The sequence below is a fragment of the Chelonoidis abingdonii genome, chromosome 14, assembly GCF_003597395.2.
Source record: "Chelonoidis abingdonii isolate Lonesome George chromosome 14, CheloAbing_2.0, whole genome shotgun sequence".
NCBI lineage: Eukaryota > Metazoa > Chordata > Testudines > Testudinidae > Chelonoidis > Chelonoidis abingdonii.
The window spans coordinates 26,913,146-26,927,233 of NC_133782.1; the positions used below are offsets into that span (position 1 = coordinate 26,913,146).

Below are 14,088 nucleotides of genomic sequence, written 5' to 3' on the forward strand. Positions count from 1 at the left end.
TGCAAAATTAAATACCAATGTAGATGTTTATACACACACACGGAAAAATACACAGGTCCACCACCTCTGCTTTCACACACCCTTCAGACACAGCTTTCAAGCAAAAAGCTTTAGAATAAGCAACATTCATTCATTAACCACGATAAGTGTAGTACTGTATGTGTATTTGATTCTGTTATCCCTCCAAAGCACTATTATCTTCTCTTCCTGTTTACTGCTCAAAGTTTGGTTAGACACATGCCTTTATACCTGTCTCTACTCTATCTTTTCATTATCAGTAATTGTTCATACACACCTCTGTTCACCCAGCTCTACACACAGCTCTCAAATTAAGAAACCCAGCCTCAGCCACACAAGGCTATAACTACACACTACCCATCAGTAAGCCATGATCTTTAGTCACTCATCACTAAGCACAATATCTTTAATTGCTTCTGTAATTGCTCTGAAGAATGACCAGTCTTCCCTTTGCATTATTGCTATTCCATCTATTTTTTTATTTAATAAAATAATTGCATCACGTGGCTAAAATGAGATAATTTAAATACATTAAATTAGCTTTAAAACATGAAATCAGTTCATTTTTGCTTACGTCCACTAATTGCCACTGGATTTGCATTTTTGGTCCACAGAGCCAGTACCAACATACAACCAAGTTATCAGCAGGACTGGGTCCTTTTGGAGGAACTTTCCAAAATGTAGTAATGATTTGTCTTGATAATGTTGCAAAGTTCTTTCTGTGGTATATTGGGCACTCACAGATCCCTGACCATTTCAAAACAAGTCTAGGGTAAAGTTTACAAAAGCACTTGACTGAGCCTTGTCTACATGGGAAAGTTTTATCAGTTATACCAGTACAACTCCCTTTGTTAACAGTCTTATTCCAGTATGAGTGTTTTTTTTACGTAGACTAAACTGAAAAATTGTGTTCGTACCATAACAAGTGGCTACTCAGGAGGTTATACGGCCATAACCACATCATTACAATTGGTAAAACTTTCTTGTATAGACAAACCTTGAGGCTGCTAAATCACTTGGGAACTTTTGAAAACATTACCTGTAAACTTTATTTGCTTGCCGCTGTTTTCAATTTAACTTGTAAATAACCAGGAATTTGCTCTGATTGCAAGGCAGGAGGATTAGAGTTATACAAGAGAAAGTATGGAATAAATTATGTTAAGGACAGGATGCGAAATCCTATAAGATAGGATGCAAAGAAATTCTGTTAAACTGGAGCATCTCTCCACCTATGCAAAACCCATTAACTTGGAGACATATTTATAAGCATTTTTTGCCTGCACAATGACAGGCAGACAGTTTGTGGCCACCTTAGCTGTGTGCTGATTGGGCCACAAGCATCCCAGGGTTGAGAACCACTGCTTTAAAATGTTAAATGTAATGTTGCTCTGGAAGTTTGCCATTCTGATCCAAAAAATGGCAATTACTGCTAAAGAAAACAGTCTCACTTATTTCATGAAGGTAGGAAGCATATGATGTTTTTCATGAATTAACAGAGTTGTTTAATTCCAAGTATGCTTTAATTTTTATCTCTTCCATTTTTTTGTACTACTAGGAAATTAGAAAACGGGATATTAACTGTTCAAATTTTAATTACTGCAGAAATAAAGATCCATAACAGGTTCAGAAGAAAATGAATAAGAACTTCTTCCTGACAATTCTATTTGGCACTCAATTAAAAGAATGCACCAACTGTCTACCAGCATAAGTTTTTCCCCTACATATTTAGATTATGAAAACTTCATTCATTTTTGAGTAGAGGGGAAAGATGATAAATGGTCCATATTGACTAAACAATGTATTGTAAATTAGTAGAAGAAAACCCATAGAATTTCCATTCATTTTTTAGTGTATTGGGAGCTTTATTCTCTCAATGGCACTGTTCTCACTGGTGAACTGGAGGGCCAAGTCACCTTCCTCAACTTGATGTTTTCTCCCCTTTTTCCTGTTACTGAGTGCTTTAGCCTCATTCAGACAGCTGAAATAAGAAACCGGCACTAAAGACTAAACTACTAACAGTAATACATGGGGAAGAGAGACATACACAAGAGGAAGGCAGACTGGCCCTCCTCCCAAAACACAGCCCAGTTTTGTTAGCCTTCTATCTCCCAAACTCCTTTCTTTTCTTCTCCCTTCTCTCCCTACTGCTCTGCAAGAGCAGCCTAAGTTTATAGCTACACTATAGACCTTATGGGGGCACAGCTGTGCTGCTGCTGTGCCACTGTAAGGTCTCTCATGTGGGCACTCTATTCCAATGGGGGAGAGCTCTCACATCACCATAATTAAACCACCAACAACAGGCAGCGGTGGCTATGCCAACAGGGGAGTATCTCCCGCGGACATAGGGTGATCAGATAGCAAGTATGAAAAATCAGGAGGGGGTTGGGGGGGTAATAGGAGCCCATATAAAAAAAAGCCCCAAATATCGGGACTATCCCTATAAAATCAGGACATCTGGTCACCCTATGCAGACACAGCACTGTCCACAACAGTGCTTCTGTCGGTGAAACTTATGTTGGTCACACCTCCTGACCAACAAAAGTTTTACTGACAAAAAGTGCTAGTTAAGACATGTATCTTCACTAGGGGAAAATAGTGTGTTCTGAATTAAAGGTAAAATCCTAGTGAAAATAGCTTGCAGTTTTCACACAAGTTTGCAGGGCCAGTTAAAGGCTAAATCAAATTGCTAACTCAGGGGAAAACTATGAACTGCATTGTCTTCATAACAACTTGAGTTTGCTAACTCAAGGTAAAAGTTAACACATCTTTTTTCCTAATGAAGCCAGAGGCAAAGAGTCCAAGAGCAAGTCAGCTGTCTCCAGCTAGAGGCACCTGCACTCCTGCTTCAGTGAAATTGGTCATCACATGTGCACCTAATGGTACTCTTTGCATGCAGTAAGTGAAAATGTGGCAGAAAGTTGAATCTCTTTTTTTTTTTTTTTTAATAAAAATTGCATATTTTTCAACAGCAAATGTAGGCACATATGGCTGTTAAGAAGAGGTGCATTCTGTAGTCAGAAATCAAAGAAAGATGGATACTTTGTATTATTATGGTTGACACAAACTGAACACAGTCTTAGGGTACGGCTACACTTGAAATTTCAAAGCTCAGAACCCCAGTGCTGGGAGAGAGGTCTCCCAGCGCTGCATGTAAACCACATCCTCTACGGGTATAGCGTGCAGCGTTGGGAGCCACGCTCCCAGCACTGCCGCACTGATTATACTGAGGCTTTACAGCGCTGCATCTTGCAGCGCTCAGGGGGGTGTTTTTTCAAACCCTTGAGCGTGAAAGTTGCAGAGCTGTAAAGTGCCAGTGTAGCCATACCCTTAGCTATGACTTGACAATCTCAGTTAAGCTCCTAGCGGACATGTGTTTACATCTCTCTTCATCACAGCTGGCATCTTTTAACAGTCTCAGGAGAGGAGAAAGGACTGAGCAAACATGGAGACAATAACTTCTAATCCCTAAAGTTGTTCCCTCCAAATCAGAGTTGAAGAATACTGGCAGGGTACAGCATGAAAACTTGCACCACTCCTGCCAAGCTGGATCTGCTCTATGAATAGTGGACTACAGTCTTCATTGCTACAAATCCAACACATTTCAAGAGCACTAAAATTTACAATCAACTTTTTTAATACGAACACACAAATACATTTAAGCCCAACTCTCATAAAATAGGGAAAAGTCAAAATTAGAAAAAGATCAGACTTTTTACTTCTTAAAGATTTATTTGAAGACACCACTCTATTATTTTCTTAAGACAAGAATAAGTTTGTCCATTCCTCTGAGTTTGCCAGTTTATAAGAAACTCATTTCGTTCTGTGAGAACTTGTAAAAATCCTCTAAATCAAAAGATGCTTCTAAAAAAAGGATTGTTTTTGCACTGAAGATTTCTTTTGAAACGACCTTAAAACAAAAATAACTATATAAGAATTTAACATTATACTTGATTAAATGATCTACATGGATTCCCAGCTAACAAGTGCTAGTAAATCTAAACATAAATCTTGACATATAAAGAGAAAACACTTGTTTTTAAACTAATTTTGTGAAGCTGTTCTGCTCTGCCTTTCATAGACTTATGAAGAAAAACTTCATAAATAGCTGTCATTACAATTCGTCAAATGTTCAAAAAACCTCATTTAATCATAATATATGGTACATCAAGTATAAATGGGACAATTCTTAAAATTAAGAAGTTAACATCAGTATTTTCAAATTGCTTTCCTTGTGTTACTGCAGAATACAGTATACAGAGGTACAAATAAAAATACCTTGAGAGAGAAATCATTCTAAACACTATTTAGAATGATTTCTCTCTAAGGAATTCATTTATATATGAATTTGTTGCTATGGTATGATATACAAAAACAGAAAAACAAACACCTCCAACTTACTGGGTTAAAAAGTGAGGTTAGCAGATAGTATGGGTTTGCTAAGCACATGCACTTTACACTAAACACTATGCTGGAGTAAACATATTTACAGATAAGACTATTTGCTTCCTCCTTCCCTAAACAGAAGGTAGACTTGAAAACATATTGAGGGAAGATTATCTAGGTAAAATGCCTGTGTTTTGAGTGACATATTTATGGAATATGCTTTTAGGGATATAAAAAGGGTCTGGTTAACCCCTTTTTTTTACCACCATCCCCTTTTTTGTTTTTAAATTCAAAGGCAAGATATACCAATGGAACTTTTTAAAAAAAGTTAAATGCAAAAAGTACAACTTTAAAATAGTAAGTCAAAGTTTTATTACATTTAAAAGTCAGCTAACAAAGTCAATTGTACATAATACTATTTAGCATTTTCTGTCTTCACAGCACAGATTAACTAACAAATTTGCAACACCCTTAGGTGTGGAAACAGAGAGGGAAGGTTCAGGGAAAGTGCAGAGGGCCAAAATGCTCAGCACACAGGGTTTTCTATGCACCTGTTCAGAAAGGGTTCTGTATACCATGGAGAAGTGTTTGCAAAATGCTCAGCAACATGAACAGTGCCCGAGTATGGAGGAGGAAATGGACTGTGATCAGAGAGATAATGGTTACAGGATATAAACAAGGCATACCATATGCACATTCCAATGAATACAAATAAATAATGTTATTTTATTTTGGTTGTTTAAAAATGTCATCCAGTACCCTGGATGCATTCACAAAATAAACAATTTGGACCTATGGAAAAAACATCTCTTTCAACTCAAAGCGATTTGATTCCCCTCACGAGGATCACACACCAAGCCAGCCATTTATTCATAGTATCCAGCCGAAAGATAAACCTGAAGACTTGTTTACACATAGTTTTTGTACCACTTTAACTATGCTGGTTTCTAAAACATTAAAACAGTACACCTCCCTAGTGTGGGCAAAGCTATAATGGTATAGCTAAACTAGATCAAATTAATCACCTTTATACTAGAATAACTGCATTCACATCAGGGGGTTATACCACTTCAACTATGTCAGTTTCCAAACCATTATAGTTATAGCAGTACAAACTGTACAGAAAAGCCCTGTGAGAAAGAGCGAGACTTCCAATGGGACCTGAGGTCAACAGATTTAGACCCTGACTAACCAAGGCAAGAAACAGATTTCACAGTTGAGGACTCCTCACCAAGAAAAGTCTGTCTAGGCTCCTTGTGAATAAACCAGGAGATTCCTAGCTCATGTTTCTCAGATCTCAACTGCTGCAGTAATATTACCAAGGTAGAAAGAGTCTGAGGCACCATGGTCTAGCTCAGGGATCAGCAACTTTTCAGAAGTGGTATGCCGAGCCTTCATTTATTCACTCTAATTTAAGGTTTTGTGTGCCAGTCATACATGTTAACGGTTTGAGAAGGTCTCTTTCTGTAAGTCTATAATATATAACAACTATTGTTGTGTGTAAATAAGGTTTTCAAAATGTTTAAGAAGCTTCATTTAAAATTAAATTAAAATGCACAGCCTCTTGGACCGGTGGCCAGGACCTGGGCAGTGTGAGTGCCACTGAAAATCAGCTTGCGTGCCGCCTTCGGCACGTGTGCCATAGATTGCCTACTTCTGGTCAGCTTGTTTAAAGCTTTATATGTTTAAAAGTGACCAAATCAGTAGGCCCAACTTTTGCATCCGAAGAAGTGGGCTGTAGCCCATGAGAGCTTATTCTCAAATAAATTTGTTAGGCCTTGGCTACACTGGCGCTTTACAGCGCTGCAACTTTCTCGCTCAGGGGTGTGAAAAAAACACCCCCGAGCGCTGCAAGATACAGCGCTGTAAAGTGCCAGTGTAAACAGTGCAGTAGCGCTGCGAGCGCGGCTCCCAGCGCTGCGAGCTAATCCCCATGAAGAGGTGGAGTACGTGCAGCGCTGGGAGAGCTCTCTCCCAGCGCTGGCGCTGCGACCACACTCACACTTCAAAGCGCTCCCGCAGCAGAGCTTTGAAGTTTCGAGTGGAGCCAAGCCCTTAGTCTCTAAGGTGCCACAAGTACTCCTGTTCTTTTTGTGCATATAGACAAACAGGGCTGCAACTCTGAAATCTTTGGATTCTGAGTTACTCCAACCGCCCACCAGGGGAAATGGTTACCAGAATGTGCTTAAGAAGTTTTTCTTTGAAAAAACTGAGACAGGAACCACCACAAATACATCCAAGGGTTTTAATTAAATAAACTCTCTCAAAGGAAGTTCAGCATGTCTGATGTGTGCTGTTCATGCTGACTTACCAGTCTGCAGCTCACTTTCTATCTAACAAAATGAAAGAAGGTGAAAGAACAAAGCTCAAACCTTAGTTGCTCTGCTAGCAGCTCAACGCCACATTCTCAGTTCAGAGATACAACCGTACAGAAGTTATAAGTGACTTGCCCCAAAGTCACTCAGTAATCATAATAGCCAGGATACCAGTCCTGTGACAGACTTGTGAACCAGAAGCAATCACAAGCAGCTTGTCTCAATACTTCAGTTTATTTAAAATAAATTGCTAATTCTCTGAGATATTCACAAATTTGAAATGTTCTTGACAATTGAAGGGCCAAAATCCATGTGCTGTGCATGTAAAATCCTAACACAGGCTATGTCAGCAACTTTTTACAGGCTAAAAGTTCAGAGTTTGGCCGAGAGGCCTAGCAAACAGTGAAAAATATTATTAAGAGAAGAAGAACAAACAAGACACAAACCTTGCTTTTTACTAAGATAAGCATGATCAGCAAACACCAGATGGGGAGCAGTAATTGGCACTGTTATCTGAAGCTGCAACAGACCAAAGGATTGAAAGGGGCCCTGTGTCTGTCTTTCTCCACTCCTTTTGCAGGAAGAGAGAGACATGCTCTCCCACATACCAACCTTGAGTTCATGGAAGAGGTTCAAGCATGTCAGTGTTAGATATGACATCCTCCCTCATCCCTCCCAGATACCAATGTTATACTTTAGAAACACAATGGGCAAACTGAAAAACAATTTCTATTGCCATGTAGTTTTCAATGTCTTTTTGCTTTAACCCCCAGGAATGTACCTGTTGGACAATCAGAAGGGCGACCTCATTCCTATGGACCCCAAATCAGAATTCAACATATATATTTTATACTAATACACTTTACACATTGTTTAAAGGAAAACATCTGTGTACTAACAGTATGTTACTTGTTAACCTGAAACCGTGGGTGGACACATTATGTAATCTTCAGACTATTGGCTACTGTGCTTATCCTGTCTTGCTCAGGACCTATCCAGGGGCTCAGGACCTCCTACCCCATCACTTCCCTCCATCCTTGAAAATTCCATATAATCCATTGTAATCAATTGTTTGGCAGGGTCTCTGAGCCCAATAAGCAAAGTGACACTCCGCCGGAACCGTGCATAATAAACCCATGTGCTTGATTCCACAACGTTCATTTTGTTCCTTCAATGATAAAGTTTCATTTTGTATCGTTATCAATTTAATCAAATTCATAGAACAGATCATAGCCAGATTAAGTTATTTGAGTGGGAATGCTAATTTTTCCTATGCCCTCCTCATTCAAGCCCTTTTGAAACACAAAGCAGGCTATCTTTTCTCAATCCAGGGCTTAAAAATTTGCTAAACATCGATTAGCCAGAAACCAACACAAAAGAGAAATGAAAAACAGTGAGACCCAAGTGAAACCTTTTGGTGAGATGCCCAGACTTCCCTTCAATTTCTAACTGCTGACAAAGAGAAGAGCACTAAAAAATTTTAACAGGAGTGTGTCAATGGATCCTGCTCAGAAGCACCTGGTTTCATATTATGTGCTGGCTAATTTGATGCCACACTTCCTAGTTCTGCTCAACCAATGGAAAAGAAAAGGCGCATTTACTCTTTCCCCCCAACTTCCCAATGGTAAACGGTGGGTGAATTTTTCAAGGCCTACCTCTGCTTGACTGGAGCACATGTATTAAAGATGCTTGTTTCAGGATCAACTATTTAAATGCAAACATTAGCAACTCTATTCATGATACATCCTAGTTACACATTTTGGAACAGCTCAAATAGGTGTGAGGAAGAAGCCAGTAGTGTTTCTGGACAAAAGAACTGGAAGAAAATGCCCTACTTGTGAAAATTCCAAAAGGCATTGAATTAGCATTGTCTGCTTGTTTAAATAGTTAGAATGAATAACCGATGTCAATGTCCCCATTTCATGTTTCCTCAGAGAAAATCTATGTCCTCAATATTTTTATTAGTGCGTTCTGTGAACTAACTACAGTTAAACTATAAATGGAATTTCTACACTAAGAATTTAATAGAAAAATGTTGGAGGTTTTTAAAAGTTTGTATAGAGTGGTAATAAGAAATTTTCCAAGAATGGGAACCTCATTTTCAGGTTTTCAAAGATTTCTTTTACAGTGAATCTTCCTGAAAAAAAAACCCACACACACACACAGATTGTTCAATATAGATTTAAAATAAATAAAACAATCCCTTTGGAGGCCTTGGACATGGCAATAACTCTTCTCTGCAACCCAAGTTCTAAATACAACACAAAGAAGCAAGAATATCATATATTTTCTTCTCAAGAAGGAAGAAAAGTGGGATGCAGACTACGCTTTCTTTTCCCAAACATGGGCACCAAATTAGTTCAGATGCCTGACAAAACACAACCAATTGAACAATGCCAAACAGATGGACTGTCTGGAACCTTTGAAAAAAAAAAAACACAAAGAAACAACCAACACATTTGCTTGATTCTATGCCAGACATTGGAAAAACAGAAAGAACACTCCCAAGACAGATAGGATGTAATCACAGTTTGCCTATTTTGCCTTCTGGAGCAAGCATGTGGGCAAAGCTCATTTACAGTAAGCAGCTGAAAATGTTCTTCTCCCAGCTACAGTACATGTGCTGTGCTAAATGTCACTCCCTTCTGAAGTGTGAGGGCACACAAACTACAATCAACATTCATCACAAAGTAAATCAGACCAGCAGACTGACAAATCTGAGCATGAAAAAGCACACAACTGGACAGGCAAACTTAGAAGCACAATGTCCATACTGTAGTTTATAGCATACCTATACATTTCATTACGACCGTTTTCAGCTACTGTGTATAAAAAAATAGTCTTCCTCTTTTGTTTTGAATGAAAGTGAAATTATTTATTGCTTGCATACCACCAGCATGTGAGGCATTTAAGTTAACATGAATAGTGTTATTTAATAAATTCACTGCATTATAATCCATTCATATAAAATATATTTGTCTGTGCACTAACATTGCTAATTGATATCAACACATCTCTGTGAAGCGTTTTGTCGATTAACCATTTGATGAGTCCGAAGATGGAAAAAAAAATGGATTTTGTAGGCCTCACCAGAAGTTGATAATTTGTTTTCGGAATTATTTTAGTTTAACTTCTCTAGGAAATGGAATGGTCGATTTAAAACCTAAAGCAGACTCCTGACATATTTTAAAGTCTGTAATTTTTAAACTACATTTGGTAATCTCATGTCTTCTTTTAAAATATTGGGAAAGATGTCTAATCTATAAAATAAGTACACCTCTACCCTGATATAACGTGACCCGATATAACACGAATTTGGATATAACATGGTAAAGCAGCGCTCCGGGGATGCGGGGCTGCACGCTCTGGCGGATCAAAGCAAGTTCGATATAACGCACTTTCACCTATAATGCGGTAAGATTTTTTGGTTCCTGAGGATAGTGTAATAGCAGGGTAGAGGTGTAAATAAATATAAATTCCCATGGCTACTTCATCATGAACAACTGGAACATAAATACCTAAACAGGAGAGAAAAAAAAAAAACTATATTGCTTAACAGTTTTATTCATATAAATAATCTCCCCCCCCACTCTCCCTCCAGCTTTAAACACTGTGATAACTGATTAATCTGTAAGGAGCTTTCAAAGTTAGTATTCAGAAGCTTCAGTTATTTTCCACTCCATCAGTTTAACTTCTTTCATACCTACTATACCATATCTTTGTTTAAAGACATAAGAAAATTCACTTTGAATCATAATGCAGCTATTGTTCTGGTAACTTCGAAGTGAATTTGTTCACAGAGATGGTTAAAACTGTTAAACTGCAACTAAGAACACAAACTACAATGTGTTCGGCTCTTTTACAGCAGCACAAACCAATGTACCCACAATTAAGTCAGTAGAACAACTCTCAACTTCTACAGTTGGATGAGAGAGCAGAACTTGATCCACTGCTTTCAAGCAATTTTTCAGTCTTACCCGCATGAGATCTGAACAGGAAGATGGAGCCCATATGGGACTTTATTCCTAAATTTCTAAGCCTGTTTTTCAAGTAGTGCAAATCAGCAGTGGTTTAATCTGCCCTCATTCCTTCATTACTTCTAGTCTGGCCTTTACACTTATTAGGCAAGATTACCGCCAGCAAAAGGAAAACAGGAAGGGACAGAGTAATAAAGACTGGACAAAACAATGGGAAACACTCTAAGGAACAATCCAGTATTAGCCAAAGGAATGGAAAAGATGACCTAAAGGACCTTTCCCAGCTCTAATTTCTTGGAGTCTAATAAAAGTTTGTTTCTGCTGAGAGGCTTTTGCCAATTCAAAGAGTAACAGATGTGTTTCACTATACCAAATTACAAGGTGGGCCCATCAATTCTACACCTTTGCTACTTCTGCCTCTCACAAATCTGGTGCTGTTTTCCTTATTGTAAATTATAGCTATCTAAACAAGCTAAATCTTGAAAGAAAGGTGGCAGAAAATTTCAGACCCAGTTAAATGATGACTCCCACATCATTTCAACCTTCCACTACCTACCATTTGGATTTTGTTGTCATACAAGAACAGCGGTGCCCATTTAGATACTGGAGGGTTAAGTAACTAAGACCTATCCATGTTTCCAGACTAAAAGTGAGGGCACCGATGCCGCCATTCTAGAGTGACTTTACAATACTGTATAGTAATAACCACACGCACTGCAGTTACACTCACTTATGCTTTACTGTTGTGGACCATTACTTTACGACACTGCATTTTTTATAGGACAAAGCAAGTAAACGCCAGTGAGATGGCTGCACCAATGAGGCTCTAGCAAGACTCACCAGGATAGAGTGAAGGCACTAGTCAAAGGAGGCTCATTCCAAGGTCTGGGGAAGGGGCTGAGCCAGAGAATTATTAAATTGAGAGGACTGAGTTGGAGGGAAAGAATTATCAGCTCACGCAAGACAAACATCTGGAGGATCAGTGGGGGACGACGGAGGATCTCAATAAAATGGGCATCCTGTGGGAGAGAAAAACCTAGCAGAGGAGACAAACTCCCCAGGGCTGGCAAATCATGCAGATTTCAGAGTGATAGCTGTGTTAGACTGTATCAGCAAAAACAATGAGGAGTCCGTATAGCACCTTAGAGACCAACACATTTATTTGAGCATAAGCTTTCATGGGCTAGAACCCACTTCATCAGCCGCATGGAGTGAAAAATACAGGAGCAGGAATACATACATGAAAGGATGGGGGTTGCTTTACCAAGTATGAGGTCAGTCTAACAAGATAAGTCAATTAATCATGCAGAACCACTCTGCAGCCTATGAACACCCCCAGGCCAGGACTGTGCTGTGGCCACAGGTGAGGGCAATGGGGTCTAGCAGCCAAAGTGAGCTGGTGAGAGGACAGGGAGAAGGCTGTGGTCAGAGCACTAGATCTGGTAGCTAGAGGGGGCTGTAGACAGAGATCAAGGCTCCGGGGTCCAGCTCCCAGAGGGGGCTGGTCAGGGGGTGGGAGGACAGGGAGAGGCCGGTGGTCAGGGCACTGGATCTGGTAGCTAGAGGAGACTGGGTGGGGCTGTAAACAGAGATCAGGGCCCCGGGGTTTAGCAGCCAGAGGGGGCTGGTCAGGGGTTGGGAGGACAGGGAGAGGGCGGTGGTCAGGGCACTGGATCTGGCAGCCAGAGGGCGCTGGGCGGGGCTGTAGCCAGAGATCAGGGTTCAGCAGCCGGAGGGGACTGGTCGGCACGGGGGAGGGGTTGTGGCCAGACGTCCCGCGGGAAGCAGCTGCCAGGGGGCTGCCCCCACCCCATGCCCCGGGGGCAAGGAGCGAAATGCCTCCCCCTTCCCAGACTACACATGCTGTGACCCCCGGGGAGGGGGCGGCTCCCCCACGCCAGGCCTGCCCCACCCCGAACCCCTCTCCAGCGGCGCAGCCGAAGCGCCCCTTCGAGGGGAGGCCCGGAGGGATATATCCCCGTCTCCGCTGCCACCTCCCGCCGCGGTGGGCTCCTTACCGGTTAGGGCGGCGGTGCCAGCTCCTCAATCCTTCCGCCAAGATGGCAGCCAGTCCGAGCCCAACCTCAGGCAGCGACTTTCCAAAGTCGGGCTGACACTGCGCATGCGCAGAGTTGGCGACGGCGGAGGCGGCTTAAAACTACAACTCCCAGCGTGCGCCGCGGTATCAAGCATGTGCGCTGAATGGACAAGTGCTTGCGTGGGTGGGGCAGGGGTCGGCCGCCTGGGCCTTTTGTAGGGCTGTGTGTGTTTCACCTCCGTGGGGATCTGGGCGTTGAGTTGGTTCCTTCGGGGGCAGGAAGGGGCTGAGCCATGGGGACCTCCAGACAGGGATCCTGGAAAAGGGGCTCTGTGTGGGCGGTGGGATCTCCAGAGAGCGGGATCTGGTGGGAGAGGGCTCTGTAGGCATGTTCAGAAGGGCTTTTGACACTTTTTTCATAGAGAGATGCTAGAGCAGTGGTCCCCAACGTGGTGCCCGCGGGCCCCATGGCACCCACTGGGGCATTTATGCGTGGCTGCCTAGTGCCCAGTAGGGGAGAGAAGCCGCAGCCCCGCACCTGAAGAGGACAGAGAACTCAGGGGCTGCAGGCTGCGGGCGCTGGTGTTCTCGGTTCCTGGCAGGTGCAGGGCCGCAGCTTAAGCTGAAGAGAAGACATGGCCCTGCATGTGCCAGGGACAGAGAACTCCGGGGCTGCAGGCTGTGGGTGCTGGTGTTCTCTGGCCCTGGCAGATGTGGGGCTGTGGCTTCAGCCAGAGAGAAGCCGTGGCCCCATGCCTGCCGGGGACAGAGAACTCTGGGGCTGCAGGCTGCGGGCGCCGGTGTTCTCTGTCCTCACAGTTTCTCTCTCGCTTCTCTCTTCTCTCTGGATTCATATGTTACATTAAATATGATGTTTTTTGTATTATTTAATGTACAAATACAAAATAAGCCTTGAAAAATTGTTGGTGCCAGCCACACTCTTCTGAAAACATGAATGTGCTACTGGCCACAAAAAGGTTGGGGACCACTGCCCTAGAGTACAGTTATTCTGTGAAAAGTGGCGTTGAAGGGTTCCATTTGTAATCTCTAAAGGCCCAATTAATGGCAAATCTCAAAGGAACATGGCCTTCTTGCAAATCAAGTGCCATCTGGATCGATTTTTGGCAAGGTGCTTAAGGTGGTCTGTATAACAGTGTATGTGCAGAATCTAGCCTCAGTTGGGGCTTCTAGGTGCTGCTGAAAATGACAATAAATATAGTGAAATCTCTAATGCAATCTTCAGTGTGTAGATCTAACCAGCTCCAGTATAAAATATAGCAACACTTGGCACCTTAGAATGGAGATAGAAACACGATATAGTTTCAAAAAGAGATTTCTGTGTTGCATGGATCTATGT

At 41.6% G+C, this 14,088-nt stretch overlaps 1 protein-coding gene across 2 annotated transcripts in view; it reads right to left on the bottom strand.

Moving 5' to 3' along the window:
• The window catches only part of ITCH (itchy E3 ubiquitin protein ligase), a 112,876-nt gene extending 100,076 nt beyond the window's left edge, over positions 1 to 12,800 (bottom strand). For both annotated transcript variants that reach the window (XR_012656996.1, XM_032780885.2), the window contains exon 1: positions 12,712 to 12,800. The gene's annotated coding sequence lies outside the window, so the exon portion shown is untranslated. The remainder of the gene's footprint in view (positions 1 to 12,711) is intronic.
• Between the last annotated feature and the right edge of the window lie 1,288 nt (positions 12,801 to 14,088).